The sequence below is a fragment of the Anabrus simplex genome, chromosome 7, assembly GCF_040414725.1.
Source record: "Anabrus simplex isolate iqAnaSimp1 chromosome 7, ASM4041472v1, whole genome shotgun sequence".
Lineage (NCBI taxonomy): Eukaryota > Metazoa > Arthropoda > Insecta > Orthoptera > Tettigoniidae > Anabrus > Anabrus simplex.
In genome coordinates, this window is record NC_090271.1 from 271,940,170 (window position 1) to 271,961,971 (window position 21,802).

At 39.1% G+C, this 21,802-nt stretch overlaps 1 pseudogene; it reads left to right on the forward strand.

Moving 5' to 3' along the window:
• LOC136877811 (uncharacterized) overlaps window positions 1–16,115 on the forward strand; it is a 28,853-nt pseudogene extending 12,738 nt beyond the window's left edge.
• Window positions 16,116–21,802: the final 5,687 nt, after the last annotated feature.

The window sequence follows — 21,802 nt, forward strand, 5'->3', positions numbered from 1 at the left end:
AGTTTCAAGTATGAAATCGCATCCTAAGTGCCTGAAAAATAATAATTAAATGTGTGATGCGACTTTCCTTCCACTCCCACTTTTGAAGCAACACTTTAATACTATCTCGGTGAAGGACGATTCCCTGGATTACGTTCAAGCACACTTGCACGGGATACATCTAGATAGCTGTGATACATACTCTTTGGTTTTATAGATCATCTGTGACTGTGTTCCGTATCTTAGAAATAATACCACACCAGCTGCTTTGTTTATGAAGAAGCAATGAATTCTTGTTTTGCCTTGTGCAAGTGTTCGATTCTTTCATCATTCAATAATTCCACGGTCACGAAGAGTGTATAGAAGAATGGATAAACTGCGTTTGCAGAAGTTAGTTAACTCAAGACGTGAGAAACAAACCAGCAATGAGGTTAGATCCGAAGTAAGAACAGTATGCGGTACATATTTTCACATGGTGTCAACAGATGAACAAACCATTCGTAATCTGTGCCACATTAGCTGGTGGAAATATATACAAGCTCAGAGAGATAATAACCCCTACATTTACAAGGAGAGGCTTCCAAAATGTATCCTAGATGTTTTCAGGCCAACTTGCAGGTTTCTGGCCGCTTCTGAACTTCTCAAAAAGTATTCTTGGCAAAAATCAGAATCCAAATTAGTCTCTAAATACAATCATATGGAAACGATGCCATAAAACAACATTTTCATCTGCTACAGTTGTCAAAATTGCAACTTATGATGCAGTTCTTGTATTTAATGGTGGGTACGTAGGGAGTATGAACGTGTTAGAGAGAATGAGCTTTAAGGTAGGATTTTTCGCACAAGACATCTTGAGAAAAAAAAGATTTAGAGCGCCTCTCTGCAGCTGAAAAGTCGGCTGAAGACTTGGTAAAGCAAAGAAGGCAGAAAGGAAGAAACCAGAAGAGGAGACTTGAAGGGAATGAGGACGCTGAATACAAATCTGGAGCCTTCTGAAGAGGTGATATGAGAAAAAAACAGTATGTTCAATTTTAAATTGCATTTTCTGAAAATTATGCTTTTAAACGTTTATGTATTTTTGTCAGATTCTATGAAGGGTAGAATTATAAAATTTTGTACATTTATTTTTATAAACCTAATAAATGTTGACTCAAGAGTAAATTTTGAAATTCTGAGTGTAAGCTGAAATATGGGGCAAAGTACTTGGAAATTTGTATTTGTATATCATATTTACAAAATTATTACTTTTCAAATTCTCTTAATCGATATATTCAGAAAACCTCGTGAAGGAAGCGTACTATATGCAAGCTTTTTAGGAAAGGATGCATATATATATTTCTTAAAAAATGAAAATTAAAAATATTAATAGATATATATAATCCAGGGACATAATAGAGAATGTGTTAATTGTATGTAAAGCATGGTACAACATTTCATTGACGTACCTTCAAAAGTGTGGGTTTGGTGCATCTTTAAAATGGTGTATTTTTTTTCATGAACGCCCCCCCCCCCCATTAATACTTAAATGAAAACAGGGTAGTGGTTCTTACGTTCTTCAGTTGTCGTTTCTTAAGACCCCTTTGATTATTATTATTATTATTATTATTATTATCATTATTATTATTATTATTATTATTATTATTATTATTATTATTATTGTTACCGTGTTTTGGTGGTAGGTAGAGGTAAAAGAAGGTGCGGGCGTGAATGAGTCTCAAACTACAGAATCAAAGTTACTGTAAAATTTAACAAGGTTATATTTTCTTTTCAAAATTAAGTAATAACAAAGAACAGGTACTTAGTAGCCGAAACACAATTTGAAATGTACAATTACAGAGATTACAGAATTTGGGCTTCGAGCCCTGAGTTCACAATTCTTGGGCAACTAGCCCAACTTTCCGATATACAAATTTTAACCAAGGGGCAGAAGACCCCAATCAAACCCTGGAGCACTTGCTCCAAATTACACAGTAAAGCCTCCTCGAGGCATACAAAAATTGAATTCCAAAAGCGCAATCTGCTCTCAAAGTGTAAGCCAATCACAGGCCACACCAAACTTCACCTTCAAGCTGTCCTCTCAGGACATATACACAGGGGTAAAATACCCAACCTACTGAGGTCTATTGAATGAAAAAGAAGGTTAATTAAATGACCTCTAAAATGACAATTTGGGAGGAGGCAAACTGGCACTCCTAGTACACTTTGATTAAGACCTACTTGGCACTAGGCCGTTAACACAAGGGCTAATCCCATTCTAAAGAGGTGACTTAAGAAGAGAACACATTGTTTTACGTTATCGAAGAATAGGTTGAGAAAACTAAGTTCACCTCACAACAATATGAGTGGGAGCTCGAGAGGGTTAGCACTCTCTATCCCAATATGAAGCTTTAAAAGAGAATATATAAAAGAGTAGTTACATTTAGGAAAAGGTTACATGGTAGAACGCTTAGAACCCGCCCCGAAAGTTAAACTGCTGAGCTAGCAAAGAAAGAAGTTATTAATCGGCCATTACCTTGTTGTTGACCGCTGCCGAAGAAAGAGGCGCTTCCCGCCCCCTGCTATGTACTTAACACACTGAAAGATGGAACAGAAGTGGCCCGGAGACCCAAAAATCAGCAGTTTATAACCTCTCGTGGAAGGTTCTAGGCGTTAGGGGAAAGAAAACACCCGCCCACAACTTTTTTATTGGATAGGACCCCGCAACAGATTCAAGTTGGGGGAAGATACCCCTGATAGGTCAGAATTTAATTAAAGAAATTCGGGATTGGTTACATTCATAACAAGGGGAAGAAAGGGGTAAATATTGCCAACTTAAACAAAGACAGAAAGAAATTTAACAAAGAACAAACTCTTGAAATTAAATTTTCTCCAACAAAATAGTTCTTTGACTCCGCACTAGGTTACACTATTGTTGATCTTCAGTAGTGTCCTCTAGAAGAGAAAGTTCACACTTCTTACTTCAAGCTAAACAAAAACACATCAAAAGTGACACAGTTCAAAAACTCAAATTTTTCCACATGGTGACATCTTTTGAGAAAGTAAAGAATTAACAGCGTAGATAAAGTTCAGCCCTCCTCCAGCAGAGGAGTTCCAACAGGCGCACATTTTAAATTAACGGAGTGGAGGTGTACCGCCCGGTACAGACCTCCCCCCCCCAAAAGTTCCTCCAGGGATTTCACATGAAGTCAGTTTGAAAACAAAAGTCCAAGTTTTGATGTTGATATTAAAATAATTTGCAGAAGTATTTGAGAAATTCTTAATTCAGTTCCAAAATTTTTGTTGTAATTGGTAACGTAAGGTTTTTATGTTTGTAGAAGGCGAATTTCTGAAGATAATCTTTTAAAATGTGATGAAAAATTTTGCAATGTCCACCAAATTTGTTGTTGAATTCCCAAGTGTAGTCATCTCTTATAGTGACTGTCCATGTAGTTGATGTAGGCTAAGTTGAATGGCCAGACCGGCCGTTGCAGCTTGCGTCCAAAGGAGGCCGCTCGGACCCCTCAAGTACCCTGAGATACCGCTCGCCCGCACTATGAGGGGAGCAAGGGTGTTGAAGCACGCCGCGCCCGCGGTGAACATATACAGGCTGCGGGCAAGTAGCAGGTTGTGCGCCGCACATCAGCCTTGGCCGGGAGGAGAGCTCCGGCTCGCCGTGCACATGTCGTCCTCGCTGGGGCCGAGGGGGCCCGTCCTCGAACCCAGCCGCGGCACAGCGCCGCGCGGCTGCGGGGGCACTGAAACATAAAACTAGGCGGCAGAATTGTGTTGGACCATCATCTTTTTTGAGGGCACAGGCATTATGGAGAGGTTGAGGGGCCAGCGGCGTGTAGATATCCATGGCATTTAATATTATGAAGCCACAGTGTGTATTGGAGCAGGAGACGGGAGCGTGGTAATGGCCGTGGCAAGGACAGGATGGCAGTTTAACAATCGGGGAGGTTTACAAGAAATGCTTACATATAAAATAAAATATAATAGAAGGAGCAGAATGCCTTAAGAGTGGAATTCAAAAAAAAAAAAATATATATATAACCATCATATTCCTATCAAATTATATGAAGCAAGTTGACACAAAATTTACACCGGTTTCACCTGGGACAGGTGAACCCTAAATATCCTCTCGGTGGCTGGATTGCTTACTAACAATGTAACCGGTGTGAGAAAATCGAGAATGATGCATGGCCCATGAAATCTGGGGGCAAGCTTGCCCGCGGGAACAAAATTTTTGACCCTAACCTGGTCACCTACCTTCAAAGGGGTAGGTCTCCGTCCACGATCATACCTTTCCCTAACCTTTTCATGAGACACTTTAAGATTGGCTTTAGCCTTCTTCCAAAGATCTTTAATGTTATCCGGATCTATTGTCTCGGGTAGAATGTCACTCAGAGACCAGAGGTTAGAGAGCGGCGAGTTGGGAACAAACTTGAACATCAAAGAAGCTGGAGTAAACTTGTGAGATTCATGAACCGCCGAATTCAAAGCAAAAGCTAACCAATGCAGGGACGTGTCCCACCTGGAATGATCATCATGATGATAGGCAATCAGTGCGGACCTGAGATTACGATTAACCCGTTCAGCCAGAGATGGTTGAGGATAATACGCGGAAGTAGTTACATGAGAGATGGATAAGTCAAAGCAGAATTTACGAAATAAATTAGATGTAAAAGCCTTAGCATTATCGGATACAATATATTGGCACGGACCAAAAGAAGCAAAAATAGAATTTAGGCAAGTAATGGTGGACTGAGCGGTAGCCAGCTTAGTCGGAAATAACCAGGAAAATCTGGTAAAACCATCTACACATACAAAGATGAATTTGTTGGCATTTCCCTTCGACTGGGGGAAGGGTCCTACATAATCAATATACAGGCGTTCCATGGGGCGCGATGCTTGATGCGAAGACAAGAGGCCTACCTTGGTGGACGTGGTTGGTTTACTAATCAAACAGGATTTACAAGCCTTTACTAGTTCACGGATTACACCGTCCATACCTTTCCAGATGAACATTTCACGAATCTTTTCACGAGTTTTAAAAATACCAAGATGCCCCCCTAATGGGGTCTCATGATAGTACTTGAAGATCATAGGCACAAGAACAGCTGGAACGACAACCTTCATCATCTTGTCATGCCTCGAAGGGCAACATAAAACACCATTCCTCAGAACATAAGGGACGACATGTTCCCCAGAAGAAAGGGTTTCCATTATCGGAGCCAGCGTCGGATCTTCACGTTGGTATTTCTCAATATCCCTAAAAAGCATGGGAGCATCTGTTAAAATGGCATTAACACCAGATAGTATGGACTCGGGAGGTGATGAACTGTCGACCGGTTCCTGGATCTCGACGTCGTTAGAAAACATACGGCTGAGTCCATCAGCAACAACATTTTCGGTACCTCTGATATGCCTGACGTCAAATTGGAAGGCAGAAATACGGATGGCCCAACGGGCTATACGACCAGTACGACGCGGCCTACCTAAGACCCAGCTTAAGGCTTGATTATCTGTCTCCAGGTCGAATTTAACATGTTCCAGATAGAGACGGAACTTCTCTAAGGCGAATAAGACTGCCAAACCTTCGAGCTCATAGATGGAATACTTGGCTTCTTGAGCCGACAATGTCCTAGACGCATAGGCGATGGGTCGCCTCCCTAGTTCAGTCTCTTGAAGAAGGACTGCAGCTACTGCTGACGACGATGCGTCGGTTTGGACAATGAATTTCTTCGAGAAATCAGGCATAGCAAGGACAGGGGCATTACAAAGCGCTAATTTAAGGTCTTCAAAAGCGGCTTGTTGAGAAGGTCCCCACTCGAATTTGATGCCTTTCCTACGAAGAAGGTTTAAGGGCGCCGCTCTATTAGCAAAGTTAGGAATGAACTTTCTGAAGAAATTCACCATACCAATGAACCTGGCGATACCTTTAATGTCCTTGGGAGGTTTAAAATCACGGATGGCCTGTGTTCTAGAATGATCGACTGCTACACCATCGGGTGACACAATATGCCCTAGGAATGACATAGAGGGCTTAGCGAAGGCAACCTTGGACAACTTAACAGTTAACCCAGCCTTACGAAGGCGATCGAGAACTTCTCGCAGATGATCTAGATGCTCTTCAAAAGTCTCTGAAAATACGACGACATCATCCAAGTAGTGATACAAGTATTCAAATTTGATGTCGGAGAAGACCCTATCTAGTAGCCTAGTGAGTACAGCTGCTCCCGTGGGGAGCCCGAAAGGCACGCGGTTGTATTCGTATAAGTTCCAGTCCGTGGCAAACGCTGTAAGATGTTTAGACTCTTCGGCAAGGGGAATTTGATTATAGGCCTGATTCAAGTCCAAGATAGTAAAGAACTTGGCCTTACGAAACCATGAAAAACAAGAGTGAAGGTCAGGAAGGGGCACAGATTGTAACACCACCTTCCGATTGAGAGCCCTGTAATCAATGACAGGCCTGAAGCCTCCTTGGGGTTTCGGGACTAGAAAAATAGGCGATGAATACGCCGACTTAGAGGGCCTAATAATACCATCCTTCAACATCTGATCGATAATTTCTTTCAGAGCCTTCATTTTAGGTGGAGATAGCCTATAAGGTGGAAAACGGACAGGAATCGAATCCGTGACCTCAATTTTGTATTCAATAAGGTCAGTAACACCAAGAGTATCAGAGAACACCTCGGGAAACGACTGACACAGTTTGCGAATACTATTAGCCTGCTCCTCAGGTAGATGTCTAAGGTCTAACAACATCTCATCCTGGGTAGGCGAAATAGAAGAACATGACACGGAATTACACTTTAATAGTGGTATTTTACAATTAGAAGCAAATTTGAATGTGCACGACCTAGACTGGAGATCGAGCACAAGACCAGTGTGAGAAATAAAGTCCGCTCCCAGTATGATGGGGCAAGACAAGTGCTTAGCCACAAACAATTTAATTTTCCATGTAAATTTAAAAATACGAATTTTGACCAGTACGGAACCTAGAATTTCTAATGGAGATGAATTAGCCGAAACATATTGAATAGGAGATGAGACGTAGTCAGGTAGTTTACAAACAGCTTTCAATTTAGAATACCATTCAGCCGAAATAATCGAACAAACACTGCCTGAATCTAAGAGAGCTGTTATAGGCTCGTTATTTAACTCAATCTTAAGAAAAGGAACAGGTGCGGGGGTATCCGCCGCAATCCTAAGACACTCTTTGGGGCATTCAAAAGATGTATTCGAAGACTTATCGTTCCCTGAATTCTCGACCTTTTTGCCAGGGGCTGAGCCTTGGGAAGCAGAATTAGTTGACTCAGCCGCAGCCACTAGCCACTTTTGATTGTTGTTGGAAGTTACACCAGAAGTTGAGCAGGAGGGGGTGCTATTCGAATTGGGACAATTCTTTGCGATATGTGAGAAAGCCCCACATTTAAAACAGCCTTGTGATGAACCCGCTCCATTATTTGCCCTACTAGACTTGATCAGAGGACACTTATTGCGCAGATGGTCAGGCGACCCGCAAGCATAACATTTACGAGGGGTGACTGATCGGCGAGGTGGAGGCCGAGTATTACTAATGGAAGGCGGGGGTTCTTTCGCGACACGCAAAGAATCGGCGTATCTAACTCCTTCCGCTGAGACGGCCAATGCTTCAAGTTCCGAGAAAGTTTGCGGGCACGCCGCGAAACACAAATATGACCTATAGGGATGTGAAATTCCCTCTACAATAGCCTGTACAATCTGATCTTCAGGAAAATGAAGGGCAAACACCCTAGTATAAAACTTAATGTCCTGTATGAAATCAGCCAAGTTTTCATCCAAGCGCTGTACACGATAATAGTACTTCTGAATAAGGGAGGACCTAGCCCTAGCAGGGATGAAGTTAGCTAGCAAATGGGCATGGAAATCCTCAATAGATGATTGCTCGGCAATGGCTCTTACGATTTTATCAGAGAGAATACCAATAGCATACGGATAGATAATTTGCAAAATTTGACATGGAGAAAGAGAAAACACAAGGGCATGATCCTGAAATTCAACTAGAAATCTTAAAAAAGAAATTACATCACTGGTGGTATTAACGGAAAACTTAGAAATCCCTCTGAGCAACATTGCCAATGGATGAGGCAAGCTGCTAAACCCGGGTGACATAGTAGGTAAAGGTTTCAATGGCAAAGAAGTTAATTCAGAACGAATGTTACTCAACGATGCACGGCGTTCAGGCTCGTTGTCCAATGGGGCAGAGATAGTTTGAGCAGCAACGGTTATCCTATTAACTTCTCCCTTGGGAGGCGCTTCCTCACTACCTGCATTCACTATGGTGGGTTGATCAGATTTGGGAGGGACTTCCCCAGTCAACAATAAAGTGACCTTACTAGATAATTCGGAAATATTTTCCAGGAGCGTACTAGCTTCCTTCCTCTGAACGTCATTCAGTTTTAGAGACAACAGATCGTTAACCCTATTCGAAAAATGATATAGCCTGCCTTGCACACGCTTAATTTGATTAGGAGACGGATCATTTTCATCAAAAAAACTAACTACAGAAGCTAGCCCAGTAATATTCTCGACGATCGTGGAAAGAGAGTCATCAATTTCTTTCTCTCCCAAATTGGGGATGGAAATGGGCAAATCTAGGGACTCTCTAAGCTTGTTAGTGTCTACTGCAACCGTGCCTCCAGATTGTACATTTCTGATAGTTAATTCATAGATCAACTCCTCTTTGCGCAAATAATTAAGATGGAGAACATCGCGAGGGCCTGGCATGATGACAGAACAATTTAGAAAAACTCAAAAAATTCCAGCAACTGGGAAAATAGTTAGAGTTCGGATCAAAACAATGTTTAGCCGTCAAAAGGGGCTAAATTGAGACCCATTCAACCACGCTCTGCTACCACTTGTTACCGTGTTTTGGTGGTAGGTAGAGGTAAAAGAAGGTGCGGGCGTGAATGAGTCTCAAACTACAGAATCAAAGTTACTGTAAAATTTAACAAGGTTATATTTTCTTTTCAAAATTAAGTAATAACAAAGAACAGGTACTTAGTAGCCGAAACACAATTTGAAATGTACAATTACAGAGATTACGGAATTTGGGCTTCGAGCCCTGAGTTCACAATTCTTGGGCAACTAGCCCAACTTTCCGATATACAAATTTTAACCAAGGGGCAGAAGACCCCAATCAAACCCTGGAGCACTTGCTCCAAATTACACAGTAAAGCCTCCTCGAGGCATACAAAAATTGAATTCCAAAAGCGCAATCTGCTCTCAAAGTGTAAGCCAATCACAGGCCACACCAAACTTCACCTTCAAGCTGTCCTCTCAGGACATATACACAGGGGTAAAATACCCAACCTACTGAGGTCTATTGAATGAAAAAGAAGGTTAATTAAATGACCTCTAAAATGACAATTTGGGAGGAGGCAAACTGGCACTCCTAGTACACTTTGATTAAGACCTACTTGGCACTAGGCCGTTAACACAAGGGCTAATCCCATTCTAAAGAGGTGACTTAAGAAGAGAACACATTGTTTTACGTTATCGAAGAATAGGTTGAGAAAACTAAGTTCACCTCACAACAATATGAGTGGGAGCTCGAGAGGGTTAGCACTCTCTATCCCAATATGAAGCTTTAAAAGAGAATATATAAAAGAGTAGTTACATTTAGGAAAAGGTTACATGGTAGAACGCTTAGAACCCGCCCCGAAAGTTAAACTGCTGAGCTAGCAAAGAAAGAAGTTATTAATCGGCCATTACCTTGTTGTTGACCGCTGCCGAAGAAAGAGGCGCTTCCCGCCCCCTGCTATGTACTTAACACACTGAAAGATGGAACAGAAGTGGCCCGGAGACCCAAAAATCAGCAGTTTATAACCTCTCGTGGAAGGTTCTAGGCGGTAGGGGAAAGAAAACACCCGCCCACAACTTTTTTATTGGATAGGACCCCGCAACAGATTCAAGTTGGGGGAAGATACCCCTGATAGGTCAGAATTTAATTAAAGAAATTCGGGATTGGTTACATTCATAACAAGGGGAAGAAAGGGGTAAATATTGCCAACTTAAACAAAGACAGAAAGAAATTTAACAAAGAACAAACTCTTGAAATTAAATTTTCTCCAACAAAATAGTTCTTTGACTCCGCACTAGGTTACACTATTGTTGATCTTCAGTAGTGTCCTCTAGAAGAGAAAGTTCACACTTCTTACTTCAAGCTAAACAAAAACACATCAAAAGTGACACAGTTCAAAAACTCAAATTTTTCCACATGGTGACATCTTTTGAGAAAGTAAAGAATTAACAGCGTAGATAAAGTTCAGCCCTCCTCCAGCAGAGGAGTTCCAACAGGCGCACATTTTAAATTAACGGAGTGGAGGTGTACCGCCCGGTACAATTATTATTATTATTATTATTACAAATATTATCCTCAGTAGTTTACCGAACGAGTAAGCCATTAGGTTAGGAGAGCGCAGCTGTGAACTTGCATTCGGGAGATGGTGGCTTTGAACTACACTGTCCGCAACACTGAAGATGGCTTTCCGTGGTTTACCATTTTCACACCAGGAAAAAGCTGGGTCTGTACCTTAATTAAGGCCACGCCCCTTCCATTCACGCCTAGCCCTTTCCCTTCCCATCGCCGCCATAAGACCTACCTGAATCGGTGTGACGTAAAGGTCAATTGTAAAAAAAATAAGTTATTTGCTTTAAGTCCCACCAACTACCTTTTCCGTTTTCGGAGACGCCGAGGCGCAGTAATTTTGTCCCGCAGGAGTTCTTTTTAGTGCCAATAAATCTACCAACACTGAGCTAACGTGTTTGAGCACCTTCAATTACCACAGTACTGAGCCAGGATCGAACCGGCCAAGTTGGGGTCAGAAGGCCAGCGCGTCAACCGCCTGAGCCATTCAGCACAGCGAATTCTAAAGAAAAAAGAAAGAAAAATCCCCAGTAAATCACTTTTGAAACAAGCATTGCTATTAACTTCAGAAGGCATTTAGAAAGATCAGCATGAATAAGAATATTTCTAGATTTGAAATAACCTGCATACGTGCGATAGTGTTAATTTCTAATCGTCTATGTGTCATTTGTTTCTCTGTGAGGCAGAGCGTATAATTCCTTCGGGATATCCAGAACCCTCGCCAGCGATTAGTTCGTTGGCAGGATGGCCCCTTCCTACGGCGGTATACGCGTTTATCTCTCCCTCCTAGCTTATTATGTGATGGCAGTCGCACCCGCGAAACATTGCTTCTGAAGTCTCAATCAACAGTTCTCCTCCAGAACGTCCGCAGGGATTTTCCTCACCACATCCAGGCTTCAACCCCATGGTTGGCGCACGGGGGAGTTCCTGACCACAGCCACCACACATCTTAGCAACTCTCAACTTGAGCGATACATTGAGCGGAAGGACGTCAATTAAAGTTCCTCATGATGGCAGAGGGAAACTTAGCCAAGATGAATAAATTTCTTCAGCATGAGAGGATGTTGGACAGTGGACTCTTTCCGGTTTTTCATTATAACAGTAAAGAATTGTTTGAAAAAGAAGTATTTTGTCACTTAGCCTCATAACTGGAACTCGGAAGTTGAGGAAAAATTCTTCCTGCCTCCAGTGTCCGAAGACGAGGTCCAACATGATACAATCGAAATCGGTTATAAGAACTCCCAAAGGGCCACTAATCAACGGTCTTTACAGCCGACAGTCGCACTAACCGATTTTTTCATTTTACTAAAAATGTCAAATCTGTAAATTTTATGCTGCACACTTACATGGGTAATTAACAAAATTAAGTTAAAATTTAAAGAAGTCCGGCCCCGCGGTTTAGAGGGCAACGCGTCAGGTTATCATTATTATTATGATTATTATTATGATTATTATGATTATGAAAATATCAATATTTAATTTTACTCTAATGTATCTTAAATTTAGTTATGGATGTTAGTTACATTGATAGTTGTAGTTTATTACTAGACTCAAAGGTATACAATAATTGTGATGAATGGCTACAGATGACAAAGAAACAAGAAAGTGAAATGTCTCTACTTCATATGAATATCAGATCAATTAGAAAATATTGGGATCAGATGGTTATAATATTAAGACACAGCAGGCCACTGGTAGATGTGCTAATATTTAGTGAAATAAGTGTAAATAATGAAATGGAAATTGAGCAGTATGAGTTAGAAGGATATAGTATGCATTATTCAATAAGAAATGTTTCTAGGGGTGGAGGAATAGTCATTTTTGTCAAGGAAGGGTTCATATTTAAAGAAAAGAAATGTATAACAAATCAATTTGAAAATTTATCAGGGGAAGTTTGGATTAATGGAACACTATATGGGATCATTATGGCAGTATACAGACCACCTGACTATAATCCAAAGGATTTTGTGGAGGAGTTAGATCTTCATTTACATAGTATGAATGCCAGAAACTTAATAATTATTGGGGACATGAACATAGATATTCTGAAAGACAGCAGAGTCACATCCTTGTACAATAATGTGCTAGCAGATCATCAGTTAGTTCATTGCATTAACAAGTTCACAAGGGAAGAATATGTAAATGGAAAACTAACACAATCCTGCATCGACCATGCATTGGTTAGGAGTGGGAAAAATGTAAGAGATTCTTCTGTAATTCAGACTAAAGTTTCTGATCATTATATAAGAACTGTACAGATATCACATGATACTAGGTGTAATAAATATGTTCCAAGTGAAAAAGTTATAGATAACATACAGGAAAGGGTGAGTAAATCCATGTTAAGAACAGAAATAGAAATTATTGCAAAAGAAATAAATGAGAACATGAGTTCAAATGATATATACATGAAGATTTGCAATGCAGTTAATAAGGCAACTATTGAAACGAAGGATACAAAAAAACAGAAGAGAAGGAAAGACTCTCAACTGTGGCTGACGGGTGCTATAATAGAAAAAATCAAAGAAAGGGACAGACTTTTCAAAAGATGGAAAAATGCATCAAATTTAAATCCAGAAAATAAGGAAAATTCAAGGAGGTTATATAAAAGAATGAGGAATGATATAATAGCTGATATTCAAAAAGCAAAAAGAAAGTATTACAGATTGCAGTTTGAAAGTTGTAGAGGGGACATGAAGAAAACTTGGGAAGTATTAAATGATGTGCTAAAGACTAAAAAGAAATGGACAATAGAAGAAACGGTAAGACATTATTTAGGAAGGCAAGACTCACTAGAAAATATAGTTGATAACTTTTCAAAAACATTTTCAGAACAGCTAGACAAGGTAGTACATGAATGTAGAGTACAACGAAGACCATTACCTAATACAGAGAGACTTTCATCATTTTATCTACCACTAGCAAGTACAGCAGATATAGCACACATAATTGAAGGAATGGACATAAATAAATCACCAGGCATGGATAAATTAACAGTTAAACATCTGAAAGATAACATAGACATAGTAACACCAGTAATACAGAAGCTAATCAATAAAATAATAGAGACAGGTATTTTCCCAAAGGATCTGAAGACTGCCATAGTGAGACCTATTTACAAGCAAGGTTCACATTTACAGTATGAAAACTATAGACAGATATCTATTCTTCAAACTATAGGTAAAGCAGTTGAAAGATACATTGCTGATCACCTAATCTCATATTTAGAAAAATTTAAAATTATTGATGAACATCAATTTGCTTATCAAAAACACAAGGGTACAAGTAATCTTCTTGAGGAATTCTCCAATTTGATCAATGGGAAGCTAAATCAAGGTATGCACATTTTAGCTATGTTTATTGATTTCTCAAAGGCATTTGATTCAATTTCCCATGAAAAAATTATTGCAGCCTTAAGCAAAATTGGGGTAAGAGGAACACCACTAAAAGTTTTTGAAAGTTATCTGACTGACCGAACGTATAGGGTAAAAATTGATAATATATATGGAGAAATAACTTCTATTAAAAGAGGTGTTCCACAAGAAAGTATCCTAGGACCCATTTTGTATATTATTTTTGTCAATGATATAAGCTCATGTTTTAAAAAATGTAAATATTTCATGTATGCAGACGATAAAATAATTGTATCAGTACATAAAAACCCAAAAGTAGCAGAGAAGCATTTACAAATGGAGTACAACTACTTTCAAGAAAGGTGCCATGATAAGGGTCTAGTAATTAACACTTCAAAAACAAAAGTCTTGTACATTACTACCCCAAAAATGCAAAGAGAAAACATTAAAATAACAGGCCATTCAGTTCAGTGCATTCACGATGGTGAACAAAAATCATGCAATTGTGACTATGTAATAGAGGAAGTTGATAACATGAAATATTTAGGTATAATAATAGATAGATATTTTTCATGGAAGCAACATATTAATAAGTTGTGTGAAAGACTGAGGCTAAGCTTGTTCAAAATGCAAATGGTTAAGTACATAATACCTCATGATAGCTTAAAATTGGTTTATCATTCACTTGTTGAGTCACTTATATCGTATGGTGTAAGTGTATGGGGATCAGCTTCTGTTACAGACATAAACATGGTACAAATGTTACAAAATCGCATTGTCAAAGCATTCTTTTGGTATGAAAACAGGGGAATATTTAGCTTAAGTGAGGATATGTTAGCAGGGATGTACCAGAAGGAAAGGTTCTTGAGAGTTAAACAACTATATATGTACAACATAATTAAAGAAAATTACTGGAAGCCACCATATAGAATTGTTAATGAACATACACATGGAACAAGACTGAGACATATAAGTTATTTTCAGGTCATGAGGTACTACAACAAATATGGATCCAGAACACTGCAAGTTGTAGTTCCTAAATTTTTGAACAAGTTGCCCTCAGAATTGACACACTTGAAAACCAAATATCAACTAAAAAAACATGTGAAACTATGGATCATAGATAATAAAATTACAGTTTAAATATTTGTTCATGAATGAAAAATGTACCAAAGACTTATCTACATTGAGTGATACTTTCAGGGATTAAGAAAAACTCACACCACAGGACAAAATTACAATGCTAATGTAAATATACATACCTTATTAATGTTGTAAACAGTAAGGATTGCAACATTGTATATAAATGTGAAACAACTACACCGGCAGATAAGCACATCAAGTGCTTTGCAGGTGTAAATAATTGCAAAGATAATGTATAATATCCTACTGCATATTTGCAAATGTATTTTAGATAAGTTATAAATAAATAAATAAATAAAATTATTATTATTATTATTATTATTATTATTATTATTATTATTATTATTATTATTATTATTATTTAAAAATTACAATTTTATTAAAACCTCATCCATTCACTACAAAATGTACCTAGTATGCAATAATCTCAACTAATTTCAAATATTGAAAACTAAGGGAATCACAGTCCAAGGAAAGGAAATCAAAACCCGCGGATTTGCCGATGATAGTGTTATTTTATCTGAGACTGTAGAATAGCTAGAGAAGTTGAGGAATGGTATTGACGGAGACTTGGGGGAGGAGTACAAGATGAAAATAAAGAAGTCCAAAACAAAGTAATGGATTTCAGTCGTACGAAGTTAGGTGATGCAGGGAATATTAGATTGGGAAATGAAGCCTTAAAGGAAGTGGATGAATATTGTTACTTGGGTAGTAAAATAACTAACGATGGCAGAAGTAAGGAGGGCATAAAATGCAGGCTAGCACAAGCAAGGAAGTCATTTATTGAGAGATGAAATTTGCTCACTTCGAACATTGATATAGGAATTAGAAGAATGTTTGTGAAGAATTTCGGTTGGATCGTGGCATTGTATGGAAGTAAAACATGGACGATAACTAGCTCAGAAAAAAAGAGAAGAGAAGCTTTTGAAATGTGGTGTTACAGAAGATTGCTGAAGGTGAGATGGATAGATCGAATCACGAATGAAGAGATACTGAATCGAATTGGTGAGAGGAGAACGATTTGGTTAAATTTGACGAGAAGAAGAGATAGAATGATCGGACACATCTTAAGACACCCAGGACTTGTGCAGTTGGTTTTTGAGGGTAAGAACGGTACGGGTAGACCAATATATGAGTATGCCAAGCAGATTAGACCAGATGTAAGATGCAGCGGTTATGTAGAAATGAAAAACTAAGCACAGGTTAGGGTGGCATGAAGAGCTGCATCAAACCAGTCTATGGATTGATGACTCACACACCAACATCTCATACAGTCATATTTTGTAACGTGTAAATTGATATTACTCTAACTCATCTGTTTCAAGCAAATTGACACATTTTTTAAGTTCTTCTGAGTCTGCTTTACGAACATATCTATTACAATGTGCACAATATTATTTTGGCTTCCTCAAATTGTTATACTTTTCCTTTCTGATTTTAGCATCTTGCACCCAAACGTAACACCGGCCTTTCCGTGTAGGAGGCTGATCTCGACTGGATCGTTCCAGCTTGATTTTTCTAACTAGGATAGATTCCATTGACTGAATAATCTGCTCGGGAGCCTCTTTTGCATTTGTAATTCTGTATTCCTCTTGAGGTGTCAACATTTTCAGTCCAGCCTGTAAAAGGAATAGCTTTCCCCTGTTATGCTTTTACAAATACAAATACGTCAGCCTCGTGTCGGAAGATTTACTGGCACGTAAAAGAACACCTGCCAGACTAAATTCCGGCATAACGGAGTCTCCGAAAAATCATAAAAAAATGGAGTTAGTGGGACTTAAATCCAATAACATTATTACTAGCAGGCGAGTTGACCGTGCGGTTAGGGGCGCGCAGCAGTCAGCTTGCATCCAGGAGATAGTGGGCTCGAACCCCACTGTCGGCAGCCCTAAGATTGTTTTCCTTGGTTTTCCATTTTCACACCGGGCAAATGCTGGGGCTGCACCTTAATTAAGGCCACGGCCTCCTTCCTACTCCTAGGCCTTTCCTATCTCATCGTCGCCATAAGATCCATCTGTGTCGGAGCGACGTAGAGCCAAATAGCAAAAAGAAATATATATGGGGTATATATACATTACTTTTACGAACAATTTAGATTCTTAGAAAACAGCCATTGTTGAAAAGAACCGTTGTTGGTCAAATCACTTTTATCATGGGATACAATTTTCCATTAATTGTTGTTGCGAGAAACATAACACCCAGCGATATAAAAAAAAAAAATTTCATGGACTCCCGTGAGGGTGGAACCCATAATAACAATTTTTATTTATTTTAACAAGTGCATAATATGACGACTAAAATTATAATACTATGGTGTTTAAAATAGTCATCCAGCTCTATGACTAAATGGTTTGCGTGCTGGCCTTTGGTCACAGATATCCCGGGTTCGATTCCCGTCAAGTTCGACCATTTTAACGATCATTCGTTAATTCCACCGGTATGGGGGCTGAGTGTATTTGTCGTCATCATCATAATGTCATACTCATCACGACACGCAGGTCACCTACGGGAGCCAAATCAAAAGACCTGCACCAGGCGAGGCGAACATGTCCTTGAACACTACCGGCACTAATAGCCATAATGCATTTCATAAATTAGTCAAGGGACAATTACTCGAAAGGAGGAGCATCTGCGAACATTTGTAAGGAAAATATCAGTGATATGTAAAGTTAAGTATCCAACGAATCCTCTCTCCCTCTCTCTCTCTAAATCTCTCTCTATCTCTCTCCCCTTAGGAGTCCTAGAGTAAACACCGAATAGAACTGCAATGTTCTGTCCCTTAAACAAACAGGTACACATCACAGATGCAACAACAGTTCCGTTTTTCATCATTTGAGCCTTCAATGTACCTAATTCTGTTTCCTTGAAAGTCGAATTCAGATTCATTAGTTGTGTGTTGTTTTGCTTTTTGTACTCCATGCATCGTAAGCACTTATAACACAATGACCTAGAAGTAAGTACACGAAAAGTTTCACCAGCACCCCGATCACAATAATCGCCCATTTTATTTCTGTAAGAATCTAGCAAGATGGCCGTGCGGTTCGGGTCTCGCAGTTGTGAGCTTGCATACTAGTGATAGTGGGTTTGAACTCCACTGTCCGCAGTCCCAAATATGTTTCCAGAGATTTCCCATTTTCACAATTGGCAAATGTCGGAGCTGTACCTCCTTCCACTCCTAGCTCTTTCCTATCCCATCGTCGGCATAAGACATCTTTGTGTCTGTGCTACAAGAAAGCAAATTATAACATAAAACATTGGAGACGCATGTAAAGAACTTAAGAGAACTTATGAATAAAGGTTGAAAAAATATTAACAGTAAAGTTAACCAAACACGAATGGCAGTAGTTATTTTACCGTGGACATGTAGCAGCACCCCACGTTACCACTCCCAAGTTAAGCAATAAATATTTAACTCTATTCTTTTTATTGTTTAATTTTGATACAATAAAGATATTTTTCACCTTTTTATATTTAACCCTGACAGTAAAATGTCTATAAATATCGCTTTAGTTACACCACACGTCTCGAAGACGTGCCACTCAAAGCCTATTATTTAAAGTTACCTTAAAGTTACCAGACGGAATGAAAAAGGAAAAGAGGTGGTGGAGGGCATAACTCTCCCCTCCTTATGAGTACTAGATGGCATTCATTCGCACGACACGTCAGAAAATCGTATGGTGTAACTGTCAGGGTTAAAATAAACCACATTTCACTAAATATTTTGAACATGTTTAGGCCGTAGGTATGAGGATATTCAGCCATTTTTATTGCATATAAATGCTGGGGAGCCTCCGTGGCTCAGGCGGCAGCGCGCCGGCCTCTCACCGCTGGGTTCCGTGGTTCAAATCCCGGTCACTCCATGTGAGATTTGTGCTGGAAAAAGCGGACGAGGTGCAGGGTTTTCTCCGGGTACTGCGATTTTCCCTGTCATAATTAATTCCAGCAATACTCTCCCATATCATTTCATTTCATCTGTCATTCATTAATCATTGCCCCAGGTGAGTGAGACAGGCTTCGGCAGCCGGCACGATTTCTATCCTAGCCGCTAGATGGGGTCTCCATTCATTCCATTCCTGACCTGGTCGAATGACTGGAAACAGGATGTGGATTTTCATTTTCATAAATTCTAGGCCTGCTTATGATGCTACAATTCTACTAATTTACTTCTAATGGTGTTATTATTTCAAACTGTTCTTCAAAACTGCTGCATGCCCCTCGTTACCATATTGATGGACGAATTTATATTACACTTTTATTTACCTTGAATTACATGTTTAAGTTACCAGATGGCCTGTGCTTAACGAATACGATACGCTAGCAAAAATAAATGAGCATATCGATTCCACCGATAATTAAAATACATCATGATATCCGTGTGTAAACGAACGAAAAGTTTGTATTTCGATGAGCCGGGTATAATACAAATGTCGCTATAACAACATTTGCTCAGCTGAACAAGCAAAATGTAATGGTAATATTGTCACATGGAGCATTTATTCACAGCAGTAGTGAGTATTACCATTCTTGAACGTGTTACACTGTCAAATGTGTTGAGTGATTTTTCAAACACTTTCCTGTCATATACCTGCCTGGCTTAAATTATGGAACATATTTTCTTTCCCATACAACAATTTTACTCCAGAATGGTGAATTCAAATATACGAGGTTTTAAGCTAACATAGTGGGTGTACCAGAAAAAAAAAGGAGTTTGTTGTTTTCATCTACCATGTTCTGGGACATTAACTCAGGACCACTGCATAATTTTTAAATTATGTCGATGAGTGATAGATTGTCCGCATTCGAACCCCAACATCTTGGGTTAAAACTCAGGAGAGGTAGTGGAATTTTTGAAAATCCATCCGCAACCCCATGTCGTACGATGTCGGCATGAAAAAGATCACTGGTGACACATTTGATGTTTACTCAGCAAAATTAATTACAACTCGGCCACAGGTCAAACGAAACGGGTCTTTATTTCTCCACCGTGCGATAATGGGAAACGAAATGTGAAAATAACTACGCAGCCTAAATCCCGTATTATCAAAATACTGGCACACTATAGCTGAATCCATTCGATAATAATAATAATAATAATAATAATAATAATAATAATAATAATAATAATAATAATAATAATAATAATAATAAAAGTAAAAATAATAATAATAATAATAATAATTTTACTATTTGCCTTACGTCGTACCGAAACAGTAGATATTATGTCGATAACAGGATAGAACAGGTCTTGGGCAGAAAAGGAAGCGACCATGTTCTTAATAATGGTACAGCCCCAGCATTTGCCTTGTGCGAAAATGGGAAACAACGAAATAGCATCTTCAGGGCTTCCGACAGTGTGATTTGAACCCACATCTCCAGAATGCAAGTTCACAGCTACTGGCACAAACCGCGTAGCTAACTTCCTTGGTTTATTCTTCTTCTTATTGAGGCGCGCGGCTGTGAACTTGCAACCGGGAGATAGTGGTTTCGAATCCCACTGTCGGCAGCCCTGAAGGTGGTTTTCCGTGGTTTCCCATTTTCACACCAGGCAAATGCTGGGGCTGTACCTTAATTAAGGCCACGGCCGCTTCCTTCCAACTCCTAGGCCTATCCTATCCCATCGTCGCCATAAGACCTATCTGTGTCGGTGCGACGTAAAGCCTCTAGCAAGCTCTCTTATTATTATTATCATTAATATTGTTATTCACATTTAGGTCTCAGGCCTATTGTGTAGGTATAGCATGTTCGCCTCATACCTGGAGGCCAGTAATTTTTTCAAATTTTGTACACATGAATTGCTTAAAGTTGGATCGTTAATAAAATACAGTTTACGCTTTTTATAACATTATAACCTTTACGCACAAAGCTTGGGTTGTTTGGTTTGCAATTTTAATTTTTTGTGAAGTTATTTGAGGCTTGATTAAAAGGCCTTCATGTGCCGAATGTGGATCTTGGACTTCGTATTTGAACAAGACTCGTAGAGGCTTTCCTTAATGTTCACGTCGTATGAAGCAAGCAAATAGGATGACACCCTCAATTTTGTAGCAATCCTAATGATATTGGTTCCGTCAAGCTTTGGACGTTGTATCATTTTCACACTCTTTGTAAGTCTTTCCTTTCTTTCCCCTGTCAATGATTTCCTTCAATAATCGAACTTTTTACTTTGTGTTCCAATTATTATATTTTATGGGGTAAAGATTTTTAGTCGTTCTTTGCCTTCAAACAATAACTAACAACATCATAATCGCCAGTCCAGAGAAATGTTTGACGTGTTGGCCCACTTGGTTTCCCTTTGGAGTTCCGTAGCCAAGGCAGTAGCAGTGCGATTTATTCACTCGGAATGACGCAGAATGACTTCCCGTTCTTGTAGTTATGAAATAGTGAAAAGAGGCTATCACTTCTAGAAAAGAGCGAAATTAAGCTTTTGTTAGATTAAATAGAAATGGACACCTAAACCATTTCAGGGAGGAAAAGCAAATAGTCGCAGAGGTGGAATAGAAAAGAATATAACAGAATAGAATAGGTTTATTGTGTCTGGAAAGATTAGGGCAATAGGCCCTTTCTTATTTCTCATCAGAAAATACAATATTTACATGTGCAGAAATAAAAGATTTAAAGAGACCACGAGGATCATTTTACAGCTATTAAATAATTAATAATGATAAGAAATAATTATAATGATGAGGACGAGGTATAACATGGTATCCAAAAATTTTAAATCAGCTCATTTCTATTATCCTTAATAATAACAGATCGCTTAGTTATATATAGTGTACAGCTTAAAAAAAGGCTAATCTCTAATTTAACATAACATACGAGTAACACTGCTCGATTTCATCTCTTTCCTAGTAAATTTTGGTGGCAACGTTGCCTGAAATTCATAGTTGAGGCCCTTGTGAGAGGCAGGTAGTGTGATCCCCTGTCGTACGGAAGACAG